Consider the following 8,055-nt stretch of genomic DNA (forward strand, 5'->3'; position numbering starts at 1 on the left):
CAGCCAACATCATACTGAATGGGTAAAAGCTAGAACCATTCGCCTTGATGGCTAGAACAAGACAAGGATGCCCACTCTCACCACTCCTATTCAATGTAGTGCTAGAAGCCTTGGTCAGAGCAATCAGGCAAGAGAAATAAATAAAAGGTATCCAAATAAGAAAAGAAGAAGTCCAACTATCTCTCTTCACTGATTATATGATTCTATATCTGGAAACCCTAAAGACTGCCGAAAGGCTACTAGAACTGATAATTGTAGTGAGGTTTGGGGATACAAAATCTATGTAAAAAATCAGTAGCATTTCTACATACCAATAATGTCCAGGCAGAGATTCAAATCAAGATAACAATCCCATTTATAATAGCCACAAATAATAGGAAATATCTATGAATACAGCTAACCAAGGAGGTGAAAGATCTCTATAGGGAGAGGTACAAAATACTGCTGAAAGAAATCAGAGATGACACAAGTAAATGGAAAATCATTTTATGCTCATGGATTGGAAAAATCAGTATAATTAAAATGGCCATACTGCCCAAAGCAATTTACAGATTCAATGCTATTTCTACCAAACTACTAATGATATTTTTCACAGAATTAGGAAAAAACTATTCTAAAATTCATATGGAACCAAAAACAGCCCAAACAGCCAAAACAATCCTAAGCAAAAAGAACAAAGCTGGAATCACACTACCTGACTTCAAACTATACTTTAAGACTATAGTAACCAAAATAGCACAGTACTGGTACAAAAACAGACACATTCACCAACAAAACAGAATAGAAAACTCAGAAATAAAGACTTACGTCTACTGAAGTCTTGAGCCCCTCATGGTTATTTACGAGGATTGAATGGAATCAACTTATTCCAACTCCTGTTAATTTTGGTATTTTGAACTCATTCCATGAATCATGAATGTTCTTAATGGCACCTAGAATGGTGAAGTCTTTCCAAAAGATTTTCAATTTATTTTGCTCAGAACAATAAAAATAATCACTACTTGTGGCAGCAATGGGCTTACAAAATGAATTTCTTAAATAATAAGACTTGAAAGTTGAAATTAGAACTTGATCCATGGGCAGCAGAATGGATGTTGTGTCAGCAGGCATGAAAACAACATTCCTCTCCTTGTATGTTTCCAACAGAGCTCTTGGGTGGCCAGGTGCATTGTTAATGTGCAGTAATATTTTCAAAGAAATTTCCTTTTCTGAGCAGTAAGTCTCAACAGTAGGCTTGCAATATTCAGTAAGCTATGCTGTAAACAGACGTGCTGTCATTGAGACTTTGTTGTTCCATTGAGAGAGCGCAGATAGTCCATTTAACATAATTCTTAAGGGTCTTAGGAGTTTTAGAATGGCAAATGAGAACTGGCTTCAACTTAGCCATCCGCCATGTTAGCCCCTAATAAGAGAGTCAGTCTGTCCTTTGAATCTGTGAAGCCAGGCATTGACTTCTCCTCTCTAGCTATGAAAGTCCTAGATGGCATCTTCCTCTTACAGAAGGCTGTTTTGTTTACATTGAAAATATGTTGTTTAGTGTAGCTGCCTTCATCAGTTATCTTAGATCTCCTGGATAACTTCTGCAGCTTCTACATCAGCACTTTCTGCTTTGCCTTGCATTTTCATGTTAGGAAGATGGCTTCTTTCCTTAAACCTCATGAACCAACATCTGCTTGCTTCAAATTTTTCTCCTTCAGCTTCTTCACCTCTTTCAGCCTTCACAGAATTGAAGAAAGTTAGAGCATTGCCCTGGATTAGGCTTTGGCTTAAGGGAATGCTGTGGCTGGTTTGATCTTCTATCCAGACCGCTAACTTTCTCCGTATCAGCAATAAGGCTGTTTTGCTTTCTTATCGTTTGTGTTCACTGGAATAACACTTTTCATTTTCTTCAAGAACTTTTCCTTTGCATTCACAACTTGTTTAACTATTTGGCACAAGAGGCCTAGCTTTCAGTCTCTCTGGGCTTTTGACATGCCTTCCTCACTAAGCTTAATCATTTCTAGCTTTTGATTTAAAGTAAAAGATGTGTAACTCTCCCTTTCACTTGAACACTTAGAGGCCATTGTAGGCTTATTAGTTGACCTAATGTCAATATTCTTGGAGAATATTGAAAGAAGATTGAAACAGGAGAATGACTGCTCAGTGGAACAGTCAGAACTCACATAACATTTATTTATTGGAACCAGTTTTAACATTTAATAGATGTTATTTACACATAACATTTATTAAAGTTTGTAGCCTTTGATGGACACAGTTCATGGCACCCCAAAACAGTCACAAGAGTAACATCAAAGATCACTGATTATAGATCACCATAACACATATAATGATGAAAAAATTAAAATATTGTGAGAATTACCAAAATGTGACAAAGACATGAAGTCAGCACATGTTGGAAAAATGGCACCAATAGACTTGCTCGAAACAGGGTTGCTGCAAACCTTCAATTTGTGGCAACAAACTGCATTCAAAAATGTAGTCTTTGCAAAGTGCAATAAAATGAAACACAAAAAAGAGGTATGTCTGTACTCGCATATTTATTTACAGATTCAATATTATTCTTATCAAAACTCCAGTTACCTTTTTCTTTTGCAGAAATTGACAGGCTGACCATAAAATTCATATAAAGGTGCCAGAGACCTAGAGTAGTTCAAACAACCTTGAAAAAGAAAAAAAAAAGTAGAAGGACTCACACTTCTCATTTCAAAAGTTACTACGAAGCTGTCGTAATCAAAACAGTGTGTTACAGGCATAACTACAGACATATAGGTCAATGGAATAGAATTGCAAGTCTAAAAATAAACCCTTTATTTATGGTCAATTAATTTTTGACAAGAGTTAAAGACAATTCAGTAGGGGAAGACGAGTCTTCTCAACAAATCGTACTGGGACAACTGGATAGCATATGCAAAAGAATGAAGTTAAATCCATATCTCACAGCATATACAAAAACTAAAAATGGATCAAAAACCCAGTGTAAGAGCCAAAACTAATAAACTCTTAGAAGAAATGATAGAAGCAAATTTTTGTGACCTTGGTTTAGGCCATAGTGTTTTAGATATGACACAAAAAGCAAAAGCAGTAAAAGAAAAAAATAAACTGGACTTCATCAAAATGTAAAACTTTTGTGCTTCAGACACTATCAAGAAAGCAAAAAGACAACCCATAAAATGGGGGAAGATATTTGCAAAAAATATATCTGATATATCTGATTAATAGCCCAATTAAAAATAGGCAAATGATTTGAATAGGCATTTTCCCCAAGAAGATATACAAATGGCCAGTAAACATAGGAAAAGATGTTCAGCATCAGTAGTCATTAAGGAATCAAAACCACAGTGAAATGCCCCTTCACACCCACTAGGGTGACTAATATAAAAAGACTGGCAATAATGAAATGGTAAGGATATAGAAAAACTGGAACACTCGTATATTGCTAGTGTGACTGTAAAATGGTGCAGTCACTTTGGAAATCAGTATGGCAGTTCCTCAAATGGATGAACATAGACTTAGCATATGACCCAGCAATTCCACTCTTAAATATCCATCCAAGAGAAATAAGAGCATATGTCTGCACAAAACTTGTATAACAATGGTCATTGTGGCATGATTTGTAATAGCTAACAAGTGGAAACAATACAACGGTCTAACAACTGATTAATGGATAAACAACATGTGGTATATTCATACAATGGAATATTATGTGGCAATAAAAAGGAATGAAGTACTAATACCTGCTACATCAATAACCCTTGAAAATATTATGCTAAGTGAAAGAAGCCAGTTATAAAAGACTGTATATATTGTATGATTCCATTAATAGGAAATATCCAGAATAGGCAAATCTGTTGAGACTGAAGGAAGCTTAGTGGTTGCCAGGGACTGAGAGCAGAGGGAAATAGGAAATGTCTGGTCATAAATACAGAGTTTCTTTATAGGGTGATGAAAATGTTCTGAAATTTGATACTCCTGATGGCTGCATAACCATGTGAATATACTAAAAACCACTGAAATGTATACTTTGAGTGTACAATTTTATGTACATACATTATATTTCATTAAAGCTGTTATTTTTAAAAACTACATACCACTATTAAAAAATAACAGTAAACAATAAATATGCTAAATATTGTATACATCCAAACATTGCTTGTACAAAAAGACAGTGATAATACTGAATAATGACATCTAATTTGTATTGTGGAAAAAAAGGGATACAACTTAAATATTAGACAAAAATAGCAGTAAGTTAGGAGAGGGTGACTACAGTTGATTAACTCTAGAATTCTGTAATAGTTTGGGAAGAAGGTAATGAATAATATTATCATTAGGGTCTATTAAATATGCATGAAAAAAGGGCCAGGCTGACTACTTAAAGGACAGACATAGGCATAAAACTTCAAAACTAGTAAAGGGAAAAAATGAGGGGTGATAATAGTATCTTCCTGTCTGTTTCCCACAGTCCCCAAGAGGCCCATCTTCATCCAAGTCTTCATTCCTTTGTCACTGCTGAGATTTCCCTGGGGCTTCAGAGGGTATATTATGCAGAGGAAAAGGAAATCTACATTTATGATTCATTTAACATGCATTGCCTAAGTGATTTAAACCTCTCCACCCCTTGTGTTATGTACAAAACCATCCTCCATTTACAGAGAAGACAAGGCAAGGCCAGAGTGCTAAGTTACTTGTCCAAGGACACATAGCCAGGAATTGGCTGGACTGGGATTTGAACTAGGTCTAACGCCAGAATCTGTGTTCTTTTCCATTGTATTGTGACAGTTGTCTTGGCTTCTCTCAGCCAATTGCTCTTACTCCATCTGCATCTAAAGATGCAGTAGGCATGCTTCAGAAAATAGAAGCAGGCTCCCTGGGACCTTGTCAACTGGGCCTCTCCTGACATCACAGAGCACACACCTGTGAAGGGGCTGCATTGTTGCCCTGCATCTCTTTCTCCTGCCCTTGAGAGCAGCCTCAGTCAGTGGATATAGGCACCATGTTTGTAAGGTGACATTGTTTTGGCCTAGAGGACTGGCTATGGTGTCAGAAAGACGGATTCAAACCTTGGTTCTGATGTTCCTGTAAGCTTTCAGCAACTTAATCTGTGTTTCAGCTTCCTCATTTGTTTGCAGACACTTGTTTCCCAGGGCTGCTGTGAGATTTACACAGATAGCCAGCGTCAAGTTCCCAGAACAGCCCTGGCATGAATTGAAGATGCAGTAAATGTCAGTTTGTTTGTTTTGAGATGGAGTCTCACTCTGTTGCCCAGGCTGGAGTGCAGTGGCGCCATCTTGGCTCACTGCAACTTCCGCCTCCTGGGTTCAAGCGATTCTCCTGCCTCAGCCTCCTCAGTAGCTGGGACTACAGGCGCACACCACCACGGTCGGCTAATTTTTGTATTTTTAGTAGAGATGGGGTTTCACCGTGTTGGCCAGGATGGTCTCGAAATCCTGACTTCAGGTGATCCACCCACCTCAGCCTCCCAAAGTGCTGGGATTACAGGCGTGAGCCACCAAACCTGGCCCAGATATTCTTATTACTTTTGCTCTGCAGAGATTTGGCAAATCTGCTTGATGGCAGAGGGATGGCATAGGAAAGAGAGAAGAAAGCATAGCGAGATGGAGAAGGTGCCTTTCTCTCTCTGTGCTCAGATTATGCTGCAGCTACTAATGAAGGGAATCCAGACAGTCTCTTCTTGGCCGCAGATTACTTCTGTAAAATGGGCCTAAAATGATCTCAGGTAGGCCCGTGGCTATTACAGAAAGTAATGCCCAAAGGTCTACTATATATACACACACATATATACACACACACACAATATATATATACACACACATATACACACACACACTATATATATATACACACATACTATGTATATATACACTATATATACACTATATATAGTATATATAGCATATATATGCCTAATATATTAGTCTAATATATATACACACACACACACACACACACACATATATTATCCTCAGTCCCTCCATATCCCAGGGAATACCAGTTTCCATTCAGTGTTCAGAGTTTGAGTATTTTTAAAACCTCCTTTTGAACACATCTGTAGGAAAGTATCCCCGAATGTCTTGACTATCCCAAAGAATGGCTTCACCCATTGAATACTTCACTGTAGCATGTTTCTCTTAACGATCCATTTAAAAATGCACCATTTAAAAATGGTGCTTCTTCTTTAAAATATTTTGTGGCTCTGAAATGTTGCTGCTTTCATTTAATAAACAATGGCTTTTCAGACCAAACTTTGGGAAATCTCTAGAAAGGGGCCCTCATTCATTCATTCATTTATGAATACTGTCAATGGTGGGATTCTGATATTGATTTCCAATTCCTTGCGCACCTAAGATTTGTAGTCATTGATTGAATGTCAGTTACATCCCAAGAATTGTGCTATACCCTGAGCATACCAAGATGAGCAAGATATGCTCACATCCTGCCCTGTGGAGTCCAGGTGGGGGATACAGACTCTCACATAGACAATTACAATGCAGGGTGATGACACCATAGGGTGGGAAGAGGCAGCATGTTATCAGATTAGCCAGAAGAGGCATTTACCCAGAATGGGGCAGAAGGAGGTGTGAGATGGGAATGTACTACAGATGGAAGTCTCAGGAAAAATTTGCTGAGACAGAGTCTAGGGTACAAGATGTTTAGTAGGGATTAACCCCTGTGAAAGGAACAGGGTGAAGCCCAATCGGACAGAGGAAGAAACTGAACCGCAGTACAATCCTGCAGAAGCTGTGGCCAACCAGGCAGGGGCTCTGGAGAGAAGACTGCCTGCAAGAGGGTCACGAGTCAGGCTGAAACTGTGAGCCTCCCTGTCCCAACTGCCAGTCACTGGATGTGGAGCTGACAGCCACATGCTGCCTCCTGATGCTTTCCTCACAACTGGACGGCAAGTCCTTCCTCGATGGGGGATCTGGGTCATCCAGTGTCGTGTCTTCCTCAGAGGGATGCTTCCTAGAATAGGGAGCATCTAAACCAAGATTTGAGGGACAAACCACCAGGTAATAAGGTGGGATGGGTGGGGAGTGGGAAGTGGCAGAGGCGATAGCCTGTGTGACAACTTGGAGGAGCCAGACAGGTTGCATGGAAGGGACTGAAACAGAGCTCAGGCAAGTGGTGGGGTGCAGCGTGCAGAGATGATACTGGAAAGGTAGGAAGAGGAAGAACCTTGCAGGGTCTCGTGGGCCACATTAATGAGTTTGGACTAGATTTGATAGCAGCTTGTAAGATGCACTAGGGATGAGTTTTAGAACATCCTCTGTGGGCTCTATGAAGGACGATAGGTTGGGAGGTGAGACGGATGGGGCTTGGAGGGAAGGCAGGAGGCCTTGTTGGAACAGTGTGGGTCTCCGAGGACTGCCCCAGTGGCAGATGCCTCCTGAGAACAGTGCCTCCCTCCACACTGAGGGAGGACTGGCCTGTGACTCCCTTTGACCATGAGGAAGAGGAAGAGGCAGAGGCCCCCTAAGCATTTGGAAGGCGTGGCAAACTTTCCCTCTTGCACTCTAGGAAGAAATCCGGCTACTCCACTATTAACTCACAGCGAATCTCACTTCATCGGTATCCTCATCAGTTTCCCCTTCCTGCATTGTTCTGAGGCAAATTCCAGACATGATGTCATTTAACCCATGAATATTTCAAGATATATCCCTAACAGATAAGGACATACTTTAAAAAAAAGTAACCACAATTGTACAATTGTATGTACTGTCACTTAAGGAAACTGCACTGTTTCTTGGTGTAAATAAACGGTCAGTGTTTAAGATTCCAATAGTGTCAGAAGTGTAATAAATGTTTATTTTTTACATTTGGTTTGAATCTGGATTCAAACAGGGTTCGCTCACTGTAATTAGTTGGTATATCTTTTAAATATCTTTTAATCTATAGATTCCCCTTCTATCTTCTACCATTCTCTTCCCTTCCCACAACTCCTGAAATTTATTTTTTGAAGAGACTGGGTCATTTGTTCTATGCCATTTCCTTAAAGTCTGGATTTTGCTGATTGCATCCCCAAGGTATGTGTTTAAC

The sequence above is a fragment of the Mandrillus leucophaeus genome, unplaced genomic scaffold, assembly GCF_000951045.1.
Source record: "Mandrillus leucophaeus isolate KB7577 unplaced genomic scaffold, Mleu.le_1.0 Scaffold643, whole genome shotgun sequence".
NCBI classification, from domain to species: Eukaryota; Metazoa; Chordata; class Mammalia; order Primates; family Cercopithecidae; genus Mandrillus; species Mandrillus leucophaeus.